Here is a 20890-nt window from a genome sequence, read left to right as displayed (position 1 = left end):
ACCTTTAAGTATAGACAGACAACAGCGTGCACAGAAACGTCAAAAACGGCATAAAGTACTGATTATTGCTATTTTAAAATTAGTCCAATACTTCAGGGTAATGTTATACGCCTGTTCCTTAAAAAAGCAGAAATGGACACTGAGGCATTTCATTATTTTGGAATGTAAGTACTATGTAATATTATTTGTAGTCTTTTGGAATATCATATTTTATTTGAACTAATAATATTGTATAATAATAAATCATAAAAGCTCTATTTAGGGACAAGAAAGAATTTTCAACGGCAACACTAAAAATAAACTGTCACACACACAAAGTCGTCACGAACCGGCATCGCGTTTGATGGCTTTGCTTTGTTTCTGTTTATACAAACTTTTTAATTTTATATTATAGCTTCATTTGAAATATAGTACAAGTACGTAAATATAATACCTAGACGTGTCTTGCTTGGTGCAGTTACGTAGGTATGCTAAAAGGAACGTTGGAAGACCGATGCGGCGCTTTAAAGACTGTGCTAAGCGAGACATGTCTGCATTTGAAATCGACCACCATACCTGGGAAGCCTTAGGTGAAGACCGTGATGGATGGCGCAAGCGTGTAGTGGAGGGGAGAAGATTATGCGACCAAGCCTGGTTTAAGATAGCAGATAGCAGAAGGTGTCGCAGAAAGAAAGGACTGGAACCTCAGGTGGCATGAGCTTTCTCTGCCCAAAATGTGGGAGGTCGTGCCGCTCACGCATCGGCCTCCACAGTCACCAAACCCGTTGTCTAAACAGCAATGAATTAAATCGTCTACAATAGACGGAAAGACCTGTGATGATGACGTGAATTGCCGATGTAGTAACGGAACACTACTAATCCTAAAATCTACATATTAATCTGACAGTGTCTACTGTTTGCCACTTCAGGTAAGTTTGTTTTGAATACAAAGGTTAATTAAATAATTTATCACCACACCAACTGGTAAAGGCCCTCTTGATTGTTCAAATACTAATGAGAAAATTGCATTTTTCCCACATGTGGGGCAAAGTAATCCGATCTAACTTTTCAGTTTCCTTATGTTAGCTGGTAGAATTTACTTTTAAATGATGATTTTGAATTATAAATTCTTTATAATGTTCATGTGGATTTGATTTTTTTGGTATTTTGTAGTTGGTATTTTCCCTGCGTTGGCGTGGTGATATATTTTGTGTTTCATTAGGTGGCAATGTTTGTTTAACCCTCGTGCCTTGAATTCTCACAACGCTCAAGATTCTACTTCTCGAACCACTCGCTACTCTCATAGTTCAAATCTTCTGCTTGCTCAGGAAACAACATTAGCATGAGCGGTTAAACAACTGCTTTGCCCCCTTGTAAAACGAATAACTATTGTCAAGTTTTATTTTAACCCCCCATGCTAATATTGATTAGCGAAAGATTCCAAAGTATTTAGTGTTATTTTAAATAACACATGCACTGCGTGGGCTATCAAAATCGCTGCAGACTTTTCTTGGTCTAAATATATAATGGTTAGTGTTTGCCACTTAATGCAAGTGAAATTAAGCAAATGTATGTAATCAATTTGCAAACAGACTCCAATGTGAAGGCCAGCCACGCTTGCCCCGCAGCGACACCTTATTGTGACTGTGTATTAACTTTAGTGTGATATTACATTTTATATATAACAAATATGTTTCTGATTTCAGGACCCAGCCTCTAGCCACTAGAAGTAGCAATGTATGCAACAAGAGAGTGAAGATGAAATAGTCAATGCATCTCTGTACCACAAGTAAAATATTTTGAGTGGAAGATGGTTGAGATTGATTCCTGTATCGACGGACAGACACATGCTATGAAGATTCTCTTAAAAATAATAAAATACAATTAATAAATTCAATGTTTAACATGATAGTGACTTTATTTTGTCTACCCACCAATAACCAATTTGTTCAATGCTGGCGGGCAATGGCAATATACTTAAATATTTGATGTGGTTTGAGGCTCAATATTTTGACAAAGATGGCCAGCCACTAAAAAGTTTTAATCCTAGATTAGCCATTAGAGTGTGGCTACCAGTCTGATTTGTTAATTGTTATATAAGTACAGTCAGCGTCATATAGTAGGTAGCATCCAAAGTATTCAAATAGTTCGGTACACCATATTATTTGTATGGCGTACTGAACTATTTGAATACTTTGGATGCTATTTACTATTGTGAGCTAACTTGACTGTTAACTAGAATAAAATAAAACATGAGAACACAGAACATAAATCTTATTTTATTTCTTTATTGACTGCATGAAATCATTAGGTGAGATTATACATATTATTTACATGATAAATTTACAAGCGTTTTAAGATATCTCTTTTTATTACGAAATGCTAAACAATTGTAAAACAATTAAAGAGATCAAACTAGAACGATACAGAACATAACCGTAGATAGTTACTTTACTCGTTGGCGTCAGGAACAGAAAAGAGAGCGTAGCCACGTGCTTGGTGGTTTTTATAGACTTCGAACCGCCCCGCCCAGGTAGCAGACCGGTAGCCGTTAGGTATTCGAAATCCGACGGTTACAGATGGCGCCACTGAAGTGAAACGCTGCGGAGAAGCTTCACAGCCGCGCCGGTAGATGTCGCTGGAACGGTCTTGCAGCCGTATTCGATGACGTAGTACCGATTTGACAGGCGTGCCGACAGATGTCGCCAACACGGCCATGTGACAGTTGTGCCCGCCTCGGGCACTCCACGAGTCCGGTAAAATGCTGTCAACAAAACAAATACCTTTAAAGAATGAACAATAGTATAAGAATAAATAATGCTCCTTATTACACCAATAGAAAGGCGCTGGTCCAATTTATAATCACCACACCAGTCACATTACAGTGTCTTTCTAGCACGTTGTTCCTCTATATGAACTATATGTGCTCGTGCCCACTGTTGTAACTTAGGTGTTTACCGGCTCATTATATTTTTAGACCATGCACACTTCCTTTAGTGCAGCTTTACCAATTTAATAGTAAGTAACCCTAATGATTACTTAATATTAAATTGATAATCTCCTGGAAGCAGAAAAATATTGTTTGGTATATTAATATAAATTTGAATTTATTAAGTTTTTATATTGGTAAAATATATATTATACTCCAATTACTATATCTGATGGCATTTTACCAGGGCTCGCAATCAGTAAATGAAAAATAAGGTTATAAAAAATAAATATTATAAATAATATTTAAAATTGAGATAAGGAATAAAATATTTACCTCGCCAACACTGCTTACTTATTTGCTATTTCCCAGTCATCGATGTGTATCCAGGGTTTCATGTTTTCTGCTGCCGCCGTTCCAGTATACCGCTTGTTGCAACGTTCAGCGCCTCGTACATCTTCCACCTGATACCTGTCTTTTCCCAAGACCCTGACCACTTGGAAAGGTCCTTTAAATATTGGTAACAACTTTGTACTGTGACCATCGTTGGATTGGCTTTGTATTTTGATAAGGACTAAATCACCTTCATGGTATTGTCGAGCCTTTTTGCGTGTTTTGTCGAATCTCTCTTTTTGTTGCATGGAGCTCGCCCTGATATTTTCATCAACTAATTTGCGTAATTTAGTAACATCTACGTCAGACTCGCTATCACTATCAGGTGCTAAAGTATCCGCGTCCGTACGTAACCGATAACCAAAAAATATTTCACTAGGCACGGCTTTTGTAGTTTTTTGTACCGTACTATTTAAGCCTTGTTGCAAAGGTTTTACGCATTTGTCCCAATTATTATCCGACAAATCTGCACCCATGGCTCTCATAGATTCTAAAATAGTATTAACAAAACGTTCCGCTTGGCCATTGGAACGTGGCATACCTGTGGCTATCGTATGTAATCTTATATTCTTATTAGAACAGTATTGTTTAAAACTACATGCCGTAAAACAAGACCCTGCATCTGTGATCAGTCTTTTTGGGTAGCCAAAAATTTTTGAAAGATTATCTAATTCATTAATAACATTAGCACTATCCGTGTTAGGTACAGCAAATATAAAAACAAATTTAGTAAACGAATCTACCATTATTAATAAATATTTGTTATTTTGTGTAGTTTTAACAAACGGGCCTACATGATCTAAATGCAATGTGTGATATGGTCTGGCGAACTTTGGCAAGGGATGCAAGAGACCTTCTTTTGAACCAGTTTTATTCTTATTGTATACACAATTTAGACAATTACTAATATATTTCTTTACTGTGCGTCGAATTCTATGGAACCAATATTTATCTTTAATTCGTTCTACCGTTTTATCTACGGCGAAATGACCAAGATCGTCGTGGTTATATTTGATAATCTGCCAAATACACTGCTTAGGGACGACCCAGCGACGACCTTGACCAGTTCGTTTGTACACTTTACCACCTAGAAGCTCGTAATTACTAAAAATATTTTTATTCATATCGGCCTCTCCTGATTCTAATATTTCCTTTATTTTAACTATTTCGGGATCTTGCAATTGTACAGTTAACAACCAGTCGGCTTCGGTAATCGACATAATTAATTCTGACTCAGATTGTTCCCCAGATTGCACGGGGTTGCGGCTAAGAGCATCTACATGCTGCATTCTGTTACCATCTCTATGTATTATATCAAAACAGAACTCTTGAGTAGAAAGTACCCAACGTGCAATGCGTGGCACAATCTCTTTCTTAGTCATAGCAAAACGTACAGCGTTGCAATCAGTAATAATTTTGAACGGGGAGCCTAATAAATAAAGTCGGAATTTTTGTAACGACGCAATGATAGCCAATAACTCTAATTCGAACGAATGATACTTTTTTTCATCGTTAGTCGTTTGACGACTATAATAGTGTACCGGTTTTTCCCCTTCGTCCGTAACCTGCATTAAAATACCTGCAATTCCGTCTCTGCTAGCATCCGTGTAAAGTACACATTCTTTATTTGGATTATAAATAGTCAATATATTACCAGACAACAGTGCACTCTTTAAAGTTTCAAAAGCTTGTTGTTGACTACTTCCCCAGGACCATGTACTATCCTTTTTCAATAATTTTGTAAGAGGGCTCGATAAAAGGGCACAATTTTTAATAAATTTACGAAAGTAACTTATAAGCCCAAGAAATTGGCGTAATTGGTGAACAGTTTTTGGCTCAGGGAAGTCTTTAACAGCTGCAGCTTTCTTTCTGGGAGGAGGCGGAGACGGCGTCCTCGATGACGATGAGGACGATGTGGGCGAAGGCGAACGAGATCGCTTATGTTTCTTCATTCTGCCAGCACTTCTGATGTGAGCTATCTTGACTGTTAACTAGAATAAAATAAAACATGAGAACACAGAACATAAATCTTATTTTATTTCTTTATTGACTGCATGAAATCATTAGGTGAGATTATACATATTATTTACATGATAAATTTACAAGCGTTTTAAGATATCTCTTTTTATTACGAAATGCTAAACAATTGTAAAACAATTAAAGAGATCAAACTAGAACGATACAGAACATAACCGTAGATAGTTACTTTACTCGTTGGCGTCAGGAACAGAAAAGAGAGCGTAGCCACGTGCTTGGTGGTTTTTATAGACTTCGAACCGCCCCGCCCAGGTAGCAGACCGGTAGCCGTTAGGTATTCGAAATCCGACGGTTACAGATGGCGCCACTGAAGTGAAACGCTGCGGAGAAGCTTCACAGCCGCGCCGGTAGATGTCGCTGGAACGGTCTTGCAGCCGTATTCGATGACGTAGTACCGATTTGACAGGCGTGCCGACAGATGTCGCCAACACTATACGACGCTGTCTGTACTTAATTTAAACATATAATGAAATAAATTGTATATTATTTCTACGGCCTCCTAGCTAGTCATTAGTGACAGTGACCCTGCTCTGCCTATGAAGTAGGAGGTCCCGGGTATAAATCCTCATAGGACATTTATTTGTTTTTTAATTGTGTGTGTATATATTAATGGTCTATGCCCATTTGTCCACACCTCTTGTATGGCTTTGATATGATCATAAAATATGTATAAGATAAGTATCTATTTACATTTACACATTGTATTATTGCTCTCATACGTATACGGATATGTTTTTAGTGTCGGATGTCTCTTTTCTTTGAGCAAGTTTTTGTCACCTGCCCTGCTATTTAAACTGCTCAAGAATTTACAATGTTTTGTTACTAAGTATGTCGGTTAGTGTAAGGTGTAAGACTGTCCTAAAATATACTATGAGGACAATTTTGCAATGCGTAAGGTTAAGTTAATAAATGTACAAACAGCAACACTGCTAATTGTACATCGGTGGACTTTATTAGCTTAATACAAAAGGCATAAGGTCCACCAATGTACAATTAACAGTGTGGGTGATGGTACCATGTAGGTTTAATTTATTTTAATTATTATCACGTTTCTAAGAACAAAAATTATATTATTATTTAATAATGTTGATAGAGTTCGACCACAGAAACTTTGCAGCGCAATAGTCAGTAAACGTCATTCTCTATGGTATGTGTTTGTCAAAATCGTTTAGGTAAATATTCGTTGTGTTTTGTGATGAACGGGAAAAACATGGTGAAACCTCACAAAATCGGCGTGCGGGAATTACTTTTCCGCGTGACGAATAATTTTACACTAGTAAAAAATCAGCACTAGGCAATTCAAGCTCAAAAACGACAATGTTTACAAAATTTAGAGTTGATGACGGGTAAGTGGAATGAAACATTTTAATACTTGCACCATATCTAAAGTAAGACCGTAAAAAGTGTGCAGCGATTTTGATAGCTCACGCAGTGCAAGTGTCATTTTAAACGTCAAAGTTCTATGAAATTATGACGTAATAAATAACACTTACGCTGCGTGGGCTATCAAATCCGCTGCAGACTTTTATTGGTGCGACTATATTACATAAATAGATAATATATTATAATATTGGTTTAGACTAAGGTTTCACACCAAATTGAACACACCTAGTAGGTATAGGCATTACCTTATGAACTTTCTCTAACATTTCGAAAAACCCATTGGTTCGAGGTGGGTTTTGAGATCGAAGTCCTCTAACCCACAACCTCCATGCTTATGCTTACGGCATGGGTGGCCTACTAGTTAAAGCTTAAATTTATTTTGAATGTATGTTTATTGTTTTAATGGTTTATTTAGTTTTTCCGAAATCCGAAGTTCGCGAATTGCGGGCAATTTCTCTGTCAATATAATTACGCCTTAATGGGAGTAAAAGAGAAAGATGCTCGCAATTTGCGAACGTTGGTGTTTGCGGTTGGCCCTCTGTACCTATTTACTGCTAGGCCGTCGCGGATATTACAAAAGCTCAATAATTTTGATGAAGCCAAATGTCATATTCTCACAAATATCTCAATATTATTTATCAACATTTAGTATATGTATACATATTAATAGTGACATATATTGTTGGAATTAAACTTATTTAACCATAAATGCACAGCTTAAATTTTTCATAGACGGTAAATATGGTAGAAATTTCACAAGTATCAAGACTATTTAATCCATTTTCTGTGGTGTTGTCGCATACTGATTTTTAAAAACTATTTTTTATCTAGCGCTGCAAAGTTTCTGTGGTCGAACTTTATGATCAAGATCATTAAGTATGAGGATTTACCATAGAGGTACAATCATATAGAGATGACACGGGGGAGGGGCCAAACGACCGATCGAGATGCACTTATGGAAATTTCAGTAGGAGTAGCAGAGAAAGCGGTATTATTGCTTGTCCTTGTCACAGTCGCACTTTTTGTTTGTTCCCCACCAAAAATTTAGTATGGTTTATGGTGGGCAACAAATAACCCGACCAAATTACGTAGATTGTTTTTGGTATGTTGTCAGGAATGTTAAAAGGTGTTTTTAATATTGTCGCTTTGCGTATGTTTTGTCCCTCACGGAGGCACGCGTATACCTCATCTATGTAATACTAGGTCTATGGGATTTACTACAGTGACATCTATTGATAGTTTTTCTCAAACAATCGAGCTATTTAGTGTGTTACAACGGCAAGAAACTAACTGTCTAGTAATGCGATAGATGGCGCAAGAATAGTTCATGCCATTATTTATTTATTTTTTTCTGCGTCGATTTACTATGTGTAAATGGATGTTTTAAAAGGTTTTTGTTGTAATATAGTAAATAAATTAGAACTATACATGTTAATTTAAAAATTGGCAAGATTTCAAATGACACAAATATCTATTTAGGCCCAATGGTGCTCTGAGTGACATCTCTTGAATTTCTGTGGAACTAAGCGAGGCTTGTATGGGTCGGCGACTCTATATATATTTACTTTATGACCATAGAAACAAATATGTGACGTTCCACGGCAAAAGGTACCTTATGGCGGCTGGCGCTTACGTCGCATAGCACCGCAATAATATTGGAGCGGCGTTAATAGTTAATAGCGTAAGCGCCAACCGCCATAAGGTACCTTTACCCGTGGGACGTCACATATAAACACTAAAGGTTGGTGCAAAAACCAATCAAAAAGCAAATGCAGTAGGTATATCTTAGATATACATACTAACATAAACATACATATATGTTATAAAAATAAATGTACTAATATGTATATGGGATGATAGACACTAGACGAGACATTTAGCAGATAACTACCGAGCATGACTACTCAAAAAACAAATTTTCTTGGGGCTTGTCTTACAGGTAGAGGGAGTGCATTCCATAGATAGGTTGCCTGAACGGCAAAACAATCATACATAAAACGGTTATGAAGAGGAAGGACTTAAAGTTTAAGTGAGCGGGACATCCGGAACGGGCATAAAAACTAAATACTTATTAATAATATTTTATCTTTATGTCTTAGATTTATGGCATAAAGTGTGTCTTTTTCTTTTTCAATAAACTTTTATTCTTGCTACAAAACCAGCTTCTAGAATATACAAACAGAGTAAAAAAAATATATAAGTTTTTAAAGTGAGGTCTACGGGTTTCAAAGATTTTAATATTTGTTAGAACCCTTAAGAGCGCTATTACATTTCGGCGTTGAGCGAGTTTAGGTATTTTACGCGCTGCGACAGGCCGTGCGAGCTCAGTACGCCGATCCCTTCTACCACACTCGCACTACAATGATGGATTAAACATTCTTGATCCTTCGCGAAGCATATTGAAATCAACCATAACAACACTAACTGTACTTAACTTTTAAAGTTCTAAAACTGTTATTTGGTAAGTACGAAAATACTAAATGCAGTGCAAATGTACATAGGGGCTGTTCATAAATTACGTCATCTATTTTTGACGATTTTTGACCCCCCCCCCCCCACCCCTCAAATCATCCAAAAATCAAGCTTCGGATGAATCTGTTTCCTCCTACGTCATGTTACCATCATCCGATGTCCAGACCCCCCCCCACTCCTCCCATTTAAACCGACGTAATTTATGAATAGCCCCATACTCGTACTTATGAAGGTATATTACTCGAAAGAAATTATAGGTACCTACTCGCTTATTTACATGTTTCGTCATTGCATTTGGTACCTATAGGTTGTAAAGTTTGTATCAACGAGGGTTTAAAAACGAACTGGTACTGAGGATCTGATGATGATTAAGGTGGTCACGGATACCAATCAACCATGTAGTAACATGATTAGGCTCGTTTGATTCGTCTCAACAAGATCTTTGACACTGAAGATACACAGGGTCTGATGATGGAGCTGGAAGGTGGCCACGGGTACCAGTCTATCATGTAACTAAACAACTTCGTGTTTGGGCTCGTTTGATTCGTCTCAACAAGATCTTTGAGACAAGACAGTACTCAGGGTCTGATGATGGAGCTGGAAGGTACCATTACCAATCAACCATGCAACTAAACCACATCGTGTTTAGGATCGTTTGATTCGTCTCAACAAGATCTTTGACACTAGGTGATACTCAGAGTCTGATGATGGAGCTGGAAGGTGGTCACCGGTACCAATCAACCATGCAACTAAACCACTTCGTGTTTAGGCTCGTTTTATTCGTTTCAACAAGATCTTTGACACAAGATAGTACTCAGGGTCTGATGTTGGAGCCGGAAGGTGGTCACCGGTACCAATCAACCATGCAACTAAACCATTTCGTGTTTAGGCACGTTTTATTCATCTCAACAAGATCTTTGACACAAGGTAGTACTCAGGGTCTGATGATGGAGCGCGAAGGTGGCGACGGGTACCTGTCAATCATCATCAGCTCCATCATCAGACCCTGAGTAGTATCTTGTCTCAAACATCTTATTGCGAGGAATCAAACGAGCCCAAACACGAAGTGGTTCAGTTACATGGTAGACTGGTACCCGTGGCCACAGTCCAGCTCCATCATCAGACCCTGAGTACTAACTTGTGTCAAAGATCTTGTTGCGACGAATCGAACGAAGCCAAACACGAAGTGGTTTAGTTGCATGGTTGATTGGTACCGGTGACCACCTTCCGGATCCATCATCAGACCCTCAGTACTACCTTGTGTCAAAGATCTTGTTGCGACAAATCAAACGAGCCCAAACACGAAGTGGTTCAGTTACATGGTAGACTGGTACCCGTGGCCACAGTCCAGCTCCATCATCAGACCCTGAGTACTAACTTGTGTCAAAGATTTTGTTGCGACGAATCGAACGAAGCCAAACACGAAGTGGTTTAGTTGCATGGTTGATTGGTACCGGTCACCACCTTCCGGATCCATCATCAGACCCTCAGTACTACCTTGTGTCAAAGATCTTGTTGCGACAAATCAAACGAGCCCAAACACGAAGTGGTTCAGTTACATGGTAGATTCAGATTCAGATTCAGATTCAGATTTTTATTGGTGAAAAGATATACAGATTTTTACACGTCATAATATAACATAATTTAAGATTTAACTTAAATTTACGATAGATAATATATTATAATAATACAATTTCAAAATGTCAATTATATGTGATACATGTCAGAATGAATTGTCAAGGAATTACATATTTATATATATAACAATTAGACTGGTACCCGTGGCCACCTTCCAGCTCCATCATCAGATCCTGAGTACTATCTTGTGTCTAAGGTCTTGTTGAGACGAATCAAACGAGCCTAAACACGAAGTGGTTTAGTTGCATGGTTGATTGGTACCGGTGACCACCTTCCGGCTCCAACATCAGACCCTGAGTACTATCTTGTGTCAAAGATCTTATAGAAACGAATAAAACGAGCCTAAACACGAAGTGGTTTAGTGGCATGGTTGATTGGTACCGGTGACCACCTGCCGGCTCCATCATCAGACCCTGAGTACTATCTTGTGTCAAAGATCTTGTTGAGACGAATCAAACGAGCCTAAACACGAAGTGGTTTAGTTGCATGGTTGATTGGTACCGGTGACCACCTTCCGGCTCCATCATCAGACCCTGAGTATTATCTTGTGCCAAAGATCTTGTTGAGACGAATCAAACGAGCCCAAACACGAAGTGGTTTAGTTGCATGGTTGATTGGTACCGGTGACCACCTTCCGGCTCCATCAACAGACCCTGAGTACTATCTTAAGTCAAAGATCTTGTTGAGACGAATAAAACGAGCCTAAACACGAAGTGGTTTAGTTGCATTGTTGATTGGTACTGGTGACCACCTTCCGGCTCCATCATCAGACCCTGAGTACTATCTTAAGTCAAAGATCTTGTTGAGCCGAATCAAACGAGCCCAAACACGAAGTGGTTTAGTTGCATGGTTGATTGGTACCGGTGACCACCTTCCGGCTCCATCATCAGACCCTGAGTACTATCTTGTGTCAAAGATCTTGTTGAGATGAATAAAACGAGCCTAAACACGAAGTGGTTTAGTTGCATGGTTGATTGGTACCGGTGACCACCTTCCGGCTCCATCATCAGACCCTGAGTACTATCTTGAGTCAAATAAATACATAAAGAATGTCAGGTCGTTTCAAATATTTTTAATCCTGTCCGGTAGTTTATTAAACTGTACCATTATAAATTATAATACTATAAAAACAGTGCTAGGATCAAAGTCTCTCGTTGCGGTTTACACGCACACAGTATAGCGTTTTACACGGCGCCCGCCGCACACAATGATAAAAAACCTCGTCGTCGCCGTTGAAAATGTGCGGAGCCGACCGACACACGTCCTGCCTCTACAAGCTCTGCCGCGGCACTGAGCTGGCGCAGCGCGCGTCATCGGTAATATAGAGTAGTTTTCAAAAAATTGCCAAAAAATTATAGTAGAATTTCATAAACACTAATGTATACCAACAGTATAAGCAAACGTTGCAGATTGCTTGAGTATGAAAATGACTTTGATATTAAGTAGATTTTCGTAGGAATTGACACTTGTTTCGGAGAGAAAATCGAGTTCGTTTTACTTTGATTTTCTCTTTCTCAAAGGTATGTAGGAAAAATATAGTTTGATATGCCTAAAGTACAGGGTATTAGTAATACAAAATAGCCAGGTTTAGCAGAGTAAAATTCTCAACATTTCCAAATAAGAGCTCGCCATTCAGTGCTTCACGGGGTTTTTCGGAAACGACCATCAGAAAAAAAATCATTACTAATTTAATAAGTCCTTTTTCTAATATTTACAACGATATTTATAAAGATAAGAAGACGCTTTTACTGGAACAAGTACTCATTGTTTCTAATAATGAGCGCAAAGTCCTGAATTTCGTCGACTAGTATCATCAATTTTGCATTATTTCGACTTTTCTTGTAAGAGCGCTCTTAAGTATGCACTTTTTATGCAGTGTGAATAAATGTATGCATAGGTAGTGTTGTAGTGTAACTTTTGCACATCATTGTTGCCAAATCAACTTCCTGCAATTATAGTAGTGATAGAATAGGTTTTTAACAAACTTTTGTCACTTAGTAGAACATAATAGATAGAATGAGAAGAAATAGATATTAAGTGTCAATAATATTAAAAGGCACCAGAAACTTTTCATTATTTTAGTTTAAGAAAGGTGTACTTACATCTTCAATCCTTTCTTCTAGATCTTAGAACTTGTGTGCACTGTGCAGCATTGCATTTTGTATCTCTGGGTTCCGAGAGGCTCATGAATCTCCCTGTAGGTGTAGGCGAACAGGGGATGCTGAGTTATATATTTGGCTAGCATTTTCTTGTGCGCCGAAGCATCGACTGAAATTAAACATATTCATGACAAAACCAGTTAATGATCAAACGAACTATAACTTTTTCTATAAATAAATTAGAGAAACTTACATTTTGGGTGGCATTTCCTTTAGTTTACACAGCAAATCAGTATTTTTCTTCGACTTGGTTTGTATTTTCACTAAATTCACTGAATCATGCGCGTACGCGATGCTTGTCAATGTCAAGTGAATTGTCAGTTGAGAAAACACGATTATCCGTGCATGTTATAATGTAAGTCAATTTGTATAAAGCTGTCACTCATTTAAACATTTTTCAATTTGGAAGTGTAGTAATAAAACTAACTATTCGTTTTCAAACATCGTCCGACACACGTCCGACATTTTAATAAAGCCAGGCATTAAATGGATTTTTCATAAACTCTAGGCATAGACAATCGTGGTCACTTACGAATGATAGTGGATAACTTTATACGATATCGACGTGGTATTCTTATCGTAGCCCGTAACCATGTTCAGCAAAACGATAAAAATACGACTATCGTTAAAAGACGACAGTAGATTCCACGCGCAATATGATATAACCTTGCTAAGCCCGCAGGCTATACAATATAGCAAGCCAAATTGCTATTTAGTAAACACATCTTTGATTATCAGAGTACACCGGTGAGAGGTCTACATTTTTGCTAAATAGTCCATTTTCTAGACTCGATATCTGTTTGTATTTTGACATCGGCGTACATTACCGAGCCCAAGTACTTACAATGCTGTAGATATTTTTTATATGATGTTTCATTTATGGAGGTCGTGCAAGTTCGTTTAATGTCAAAAAGTTACAACCAAATATGGGTGCATGTATACACACTACTCTAAATACAAGTGCCTGGAGTAAAATTTATAAAAGCGGATTGAAAAAAAAAACAGTTTTGTTGGTTTGGATATTCATTAACAATCACTTCGTTCTAAATAAGTACATGCATAATTGCATAGCAGGTAGTTTTACTGGAGGTGGCGGTTTAATGATTAAAGAAGGATAAATAATTAATGGGTTTCACAGGGGATGACTTTTCCTTAATTTCCATTGGCTGGTTGTTGCTGGGCGGGCTGCGTTTCACAGGATACGCCAAAGCTGAATTTGGCGTAGTCTCCTAACAGTTGCTGTTTTGCGGTGCCGATATATTATAAGAATTCCGAATAATTTATTTTAGACTACAGAAATTTCTTCATATTTTTTAAATGGGGCATGAAACTGGGCGAAGTTCGAAATTTGATGTCCTGATAATCGTCTCCAAGTTTCTGTCAGTTGTCAGGATGTGTGGAGACAAATATATGATTTAAATATATTTTTTTTTTTTATTTAATTTAAGCGGAGACTCATGGACATATGCATACTTCCAATTCTCACCTACGGTGCACAAACTTGGTCCTTGACGGCGTATCAGAGGTCCAAACTAGGGGTTTGCCAGCGAGCTATGGAGCGCAGCATATTAGGTGTGAAATTAATGGATCGTATCCGGAACACCACGCTGCGCTCCAGAACAAAAATAGTCGACGTAGCTCGGAAAGCGGCCAAGCTAAAGTGGGACTGGGCTGGTCATGTCTGCCGAATGCCGAGTGAGCTGTGGGCCAAGATCGCCACAGAGTGGCAGCCCAGCTCAAAACGAGGAATTGGCAGACCACGTCGGCGATGGCGAGACGAGTTAGACTCCTTTTTAAGGGAATGGCCAGAGACTGCACAGGATCGGGAAGACTGGAAAAAGTGGGGGGAGGCCTTTGCCCAGCAGTGGGACATTATAGGCTCCCAATAATAATAATAATAATAATAATTTAATTTATTTATCATAAAGTACACAACACTTTTATAAACATTATATTCCTCGCCAAACTGCAATTGCAGTTTGTTGGCGAGATCGCGCTCATCTTCACAGACATACATATTATGCTATGCACTAAATACAAAACTTAACTTAACAACTAAATTCAGGTATATTTTAGGTACAGTTTAAATGTTAGGGTATATTATCCAATAACGTATTTTTTAACTCAGTTTTAAATTTAGCCCTACTACATTTATTTTCTTCCCTTAGGTAGTTAATTTCGTTATACAATTTTGGTATCAAAAACAAATCAGTTCTTTTGCCATAATAGTTTTTAGCAGTATTTTGTACAATTTTTTTAAGCCTTATGCTCTTTGTTCTATATCTACTTTGTTTCAACACCTTAAATTTATCATCAAAACAATTTTCTACTGCTATCAAGTATTGCACCTTTTGATGTATAGGAAGTATTTTACATATCTTGTACAATTTGTCGTTATTCCCTTTAAGCCTATTTTTAATTTTTTTATTAACTAGGTATTTCATAGATCTTAACTGTATTTTTTTAATTTCGTCTAAATAAGTAGGATCATCGAGAAATATAGGGAATTTAAAAGGCCTCTATATCTTGCATTCATTGATTACAAAAAAGCCTTTGATACAATCACACATAATAACATCTGGAAAGCTTTGCAGCTGAACAACGTCCACCCTATCTACATTAAAATCTTACAAAATGTATATTCGAGAAGCACAAGTCGAGTGAAACTAGACAGGGCTGGCCCAGCAATAAATATTAGAAGAGGAGTGAAACAAGGAGACCCAATTTCGCCCAAGCTTTTTATTGCTGTGCTCGAACTAGCCTTCAATCAGCTGAATTGGGACCGACATGGCATATTTGTCAACCACCGGCGCTTGACACACCTCCGCTTTGCAGACGATATTATTTTATTTGCAGAATCAAGTCGCAAATTGGAGTACATGATCAACGACCTAAACAAAGCAAGCCAAAATATAGGACTAGAGATGAACTTTGACAAGACCAAAGTTATGACAAACAGTTTAAAAACGCCCATCAAAGTCTGTCAAATTAACATAGAACATGTAGACTCATATATTTACCTTGGCAAAATGATATCTTTTGACCCAAACAGTGGCCCTGATGAAATCAAGCGTAGAATAAACTTATCGTGGAAAAAGTTCTGGGCACTGAAAGAAATCTTTAAAAGCGATATGCCTTTATCAATTAAGAAAAAAGTTATGGACAGCTGTATTTTACCCTGCCTCACTTATAGCTCGCAAACATGGCCACTGACTAATAATAGCAAGCAGGGCATACGTTCATGTCAATCAGCCATGGAAAGGTCAGTACTAAAAATCAGAAGAATAGACAAAGTACGCAACGTGATAATTAAGGAAAAAACCAAATTCATAGACTTTTTAGTACAGGCACTAAAGCTAAAATGGAGATGGGCAGGCCATCTGGCAAGACTGCAGGATGGTCGTTGGACGAAAGCAGCTACGGTGTGGCTCGGACCCACAGGAAAGCGCGGCAGAGGCAAGCCGCGCACGCGCTGGTCAGACGACCTTACGGCGGTCGCTGGCCCAAACTGGATAGCGACAGCTTCAGACAGAGAGCTCTGGAAAACCTTGGAGGAGGCCTATACCCTATAAAAAAGGGGTCCTCATTCATTCTTTTTATCTTTATTTATTTTGTAAATTATCATATTATTTGTGTAACGATGTTGAGAAATTAAAGGCTTTTTTATTTATTTATTTATAAGTATGAAAAGTTCGACCATAAACACTTAGACCATAATTAATGATTGAGTCCACTAACGCGTAATAAACAACGAGCATTGTCTTTTTATTAATGAATCTAATTAAGTGATATAACTTGCTTAGGACTGAACGGAGTTTAGAACAAACTGCAGTAACATGTGTTTTCCAGTTAAAATTGTTATCTACATGCATACCTAAATACTTGTATGTACTAACATATTCTAAAGGTTCACAGCTACAGCTATAGATATTATTTATTCGGTTGTGCAGACATTCGTACCCGTGACCTATAATTAAATACTCATTGTAATTAACAGTTTTCGCCTTACGATTGTATGGGGAATATATATGCATACACTTCGTTTTTGATAAATTGATAATCATACCGTTATCGTGGGCCCATTTCACTACATTGTCAAGGTCACTTTGAATGTTATTATGGGCTACCGATATATCTGTATCTGAAGCTAGTAAGCACATATCGTCCGCGTACATAAATACTTTACATTTGCTCACGACGTTTACAACACTGTTGACAAGCATTAGATAGCCGACAGGGCCGTACACCGAGCCGGTCGGCACCCCGAGCGTGACGTCACACTCCGCGCCCGTGGCGCCGGCGATGCTCGTGCGTATGGTCCTGCCCGCTAAATGGCTGCGGAACCAGTCGTTGACGGGGCCAGCAATGCCACACTCACTCATGGCCTGGAGTAGCACTTCATGTTCTAATGTATCAAAAGCCTTTTTATAATCTATAAAAAGTGTGAGAACTTGCTTACCGTCGTTCAAACAGCTGTTAATTTCATCTGAGAAGTGTGCCAGAGCTGTCCCCGTGCTTCGACCCCGCCTGAACCCGTGCTGCGCGTCCGTAAGTACATTGTGTTTCTCCAGAAAACCTGATATTTGTCCGACGACCACCTTCTCAACAATTTTATTAATTACCGGCAAAATTGCTATAGGCCTATAATTCGTGTATTCCAAGTGATTTCCATTTTTGTAAATAGGTCTTATAACGGATTTTTTCAAGTTTTCTGGGTAAACACCTTTTGATATACCTATAGTATTGCATAAAATTAAAAAAAATATTCTCTGCTTGCATATCAGCCCACCCATTTCTCTCTTTTTCCATGCGTGTAATAACTTTAGTCCAACGAAGCATATTGAGCTCATTTAAATGCAGCCTTTGTGTATCGTCTTCCCGCACGCGTCAACAAACCAGGCCGCGTAGCCAAGATGCCGATCGCTTACGCTTCGTAGCGATCGAAACGCAACTGTCACTGTCGCACTACTATGGAAGAGTGATAGAGAGACATAATGCTTTTCGTTGTCGAAGCGATAGCGATTGTAACCTTGGCTAGGCCGGCTGGCTATATAATATAGCAGGCCAAATTGCGATTTCGTAAACACATCCTTAAGAATCAGCATCTTAGATTATCAAAGTAAACCGGTGAGAGGTCTCCATTTTGCTTTATAGTCCTTTTTCTAGACTCGATATCTGTTTGTATTTTGGCATCGGCGTACATTACCGAGCCCAAGTACTTACAATGCCGTAAATATTTTTTATATGATGTCTCATTTATGGAGGTCGTGCAGGTTTGCTTATTGACAAAAATGTTACAACCAAATATGGGTGCATGTTTACATACCACTCTAAATACATGTGCCTGGAGTAAAACTTATACAAGCTGACTGAAAAAAAATTACAGTTTTGATGGTTTGGATATTCATTATCAATCATTTCGTTCTTAATATGTTCATGAATATTTGCATAACAGGTAGTTTTACTGGAGGTGGTGGTTTAATATTTAAAGAAGGATAAATAATTAATGGGTTTAACAGGGGATGCCTTTTCATTATTTTCCATTGACTGGTTGTTGCTGGGCGGGCTCTAAGCTTAATTTAGCGTAGTTTCCTCACATTGGCCGTTTTGCGGTGACCGATATAAGAATTCCGAATAATTTAATTTAGAATGTAGAATTCTTCAAAGTTTTGGAATTGGGCGAAGTTTAAATTTTGATTTACTGATAATCAACTCCGAGTTTCTATCAGTTATCAGGATGAGTTGAGACAAATATATGATTGAACGATATTGTAAATGGACAAAGTTAAGAATCTTCTTCTCTGCTTGCCATAACAGCACACCCGTTTCTCACTTTGCCCATGCGTGTAAGAACTTCAGTCCCCCAAAGCATTTTGAGCTCATTTAAATGCAGCTTCTGTGTATAATTTTCCCGCACGGGCTAGAAATCCAGGCTATATAATATAGCAAGCCAAATTGTGGTCTCGTAAACCCTCCCCTTAAATTCGGCATCTTTGATTCGCAGAGTATACCGGTGAGAGATCTCCATTTTTGCCATCTAGTCCTTTTTCTAGACACGATGTCTGTCTGTATTTTGGCATCGGCGTACATTACCGAGCCCAAGTTTCGCGGTGACTGATATAGTAAATCCGAATAATTTAGTTTAGACTGTAGAAATTTCTTCATATTTTTGAAACTGGGCGATGTTCGAAATTTGATGTACTGATAATCAGCTCCGAGTTTCTGTCAGTTGTCAGGATGTGTTGAGACAAATATATGATTAAAATATATAGTAAATGCACAAAATTAAAAATCTTATTCTCTGCTTGCCTAATCAGCCCAACCATTTCTCACTTTTTCCATGCGTGTAATAACTTCAGTCCAACGAAGCATTTTGAGCTTATTTAAATGCAGCTTCTGTGTATCGTCTTCCCGCACGCGTCAACAATCAAGGCTATAAAATATAGCAAGCCAAATTGCTTTTTCGTAAACACATCTTTGATTATCAGAGTACACCGGTGAGAGGTTTACATTTTTGCTAAATAATCCATTTTCTAGACTCGAAATCTGTTTGTATTTTGGCATCGCCGTACAGTACCGAGCCCAAGTACTTACAATGCTGTAGATATTTTTTACATGATGTTTCATTTATGGAGGTCGTGCAGGTTTCTTTAATGTCAAAAAGTTACAACCAAATATGGGTGCATGTATACACACTACTCTAAATACAAATGCCTGGAGTAAAACTTATACAAGTTGATTGAAAAAAAAAATACAGTTTTGTTGGTTTGGATATTCATTATCAATCACTTCGTTCTAAATAAGTACATGCATAATTGCATAGCAGGTAGTTTTACTGGACAGCATGGAGGTGGCGGTTTAATGGTTAAAGAAGGATAAATAATTAATGGGTTCCACAGGGGATGACTTTCCCTTATTTTCCATTGACCGGTTGTTGCTGGGCGGGCTGGTTTTCACAGGGGACGCCAAAGCTGAATTTGGCGTAGTCTCCTTACAGTTGCTGTTTTGCGGTGACCGATATATTATAAGAATTCCTAATAATTTATTTGAGACTGCAGAAATTTCTTCATATTTTTGAAATGGGGCCTAGTTCGAAATTTGATGTCCTGATAATCGTCTCCAAGGTTCTGTCAGTTGTCAGGATGTGTTGAGACAAATATATGATTAAAATATACCTATAGTAAATGCACAAAATTAAAAATCTTATTATCTGCTTGCCATATCAGCCCACCCATTTCTCACTTTTTCCATGCGTGTAATAACTTTAGTCCAACGAAGCATATTGAGCTCATTCAAATGCAGCCTTTGTGTATCGTCTTCCCGCACGCGTCAACAATCCAGGCTATATAATATAGCAGGCCAAATTGCGATTTCGTAAACACATCCTTAAGAATCAGCATCTTTGATTATCAGAGTACACCGGTGAGAGGTCTCCATTTTGCTTTATAGTTCTTTTTCTAGACTCGATATCTGTTTGTATTTTGGCATCGGCGTACATTACCGAGCCCAAGTACTTACAATGCTGTAGTTATTTTTTATATGATGTGTCATTTATGGAGGTCGTGCAGGTTTGTTTATTGACAAAAATGTTACAACCAAATATGGGTGCATGTTTACATACCACTCTAAATACATTGTAATGTAGTAAACAACTACATTTAGTGTTTAACAGTAACTTCATGGATTGCTGCGACATAATGCATATTGCTTGTATCAGCGATAAAATACATGTATATATACGCATAAGCGAATAGAATAAATGGAATTATTGTACTAGACACCGAGCCTATCACTTCTAACCCTCTCCAGTCACCCTACAACGATCCTGTTAGTACATGGCGACCCTGCCCAACGCGTACCAGTGAAGAATCTTCAGTGAAGTCAAGCATCAAGAATCAAG

The 20890-nt window shown here is 38.1% G+C and overlaps 1 long non-coding RNA gene across 1 annotated transcript; it reads left to right on the top strand.

Annotated features, from left to right (window-relative positions):
- The first annotated feature begins 797 nt into the window (after positions 1 to 797).
- On the top strand, positions 798 to 1888 carry LOC134805487 (uncharacterized). The gene is made up of 2 exons (XR_010146298.1): positions 798 to 908; positions 1686 to 1888. It is a non-coding gene; the product is annotated as an uncharacterized LOC134805487 (long non-coding RNA).
- The last annotated feature ends 19002 nt before the right edge of the window (positions 1889 to 20890 follow it).

Source organism: Cydia splendana, unplaced genomic scaffold (assembly GCF_910591565.1).
Source record: "Cydia splendana unplaced genomic scaffold, ilCydSple1.2 scaffold_121_ctg1, whole genome shotgun sequence".
NCBI classification, from domain to species: Eukaryota; Metazoa; Arthropoda; class Insecta; order Lepidoptera; family Tortricidae; genus Cydia; species Cydia splendana.
This window is presented reverse-complemented; position numbering and strand designations above follow the sequence as displayed.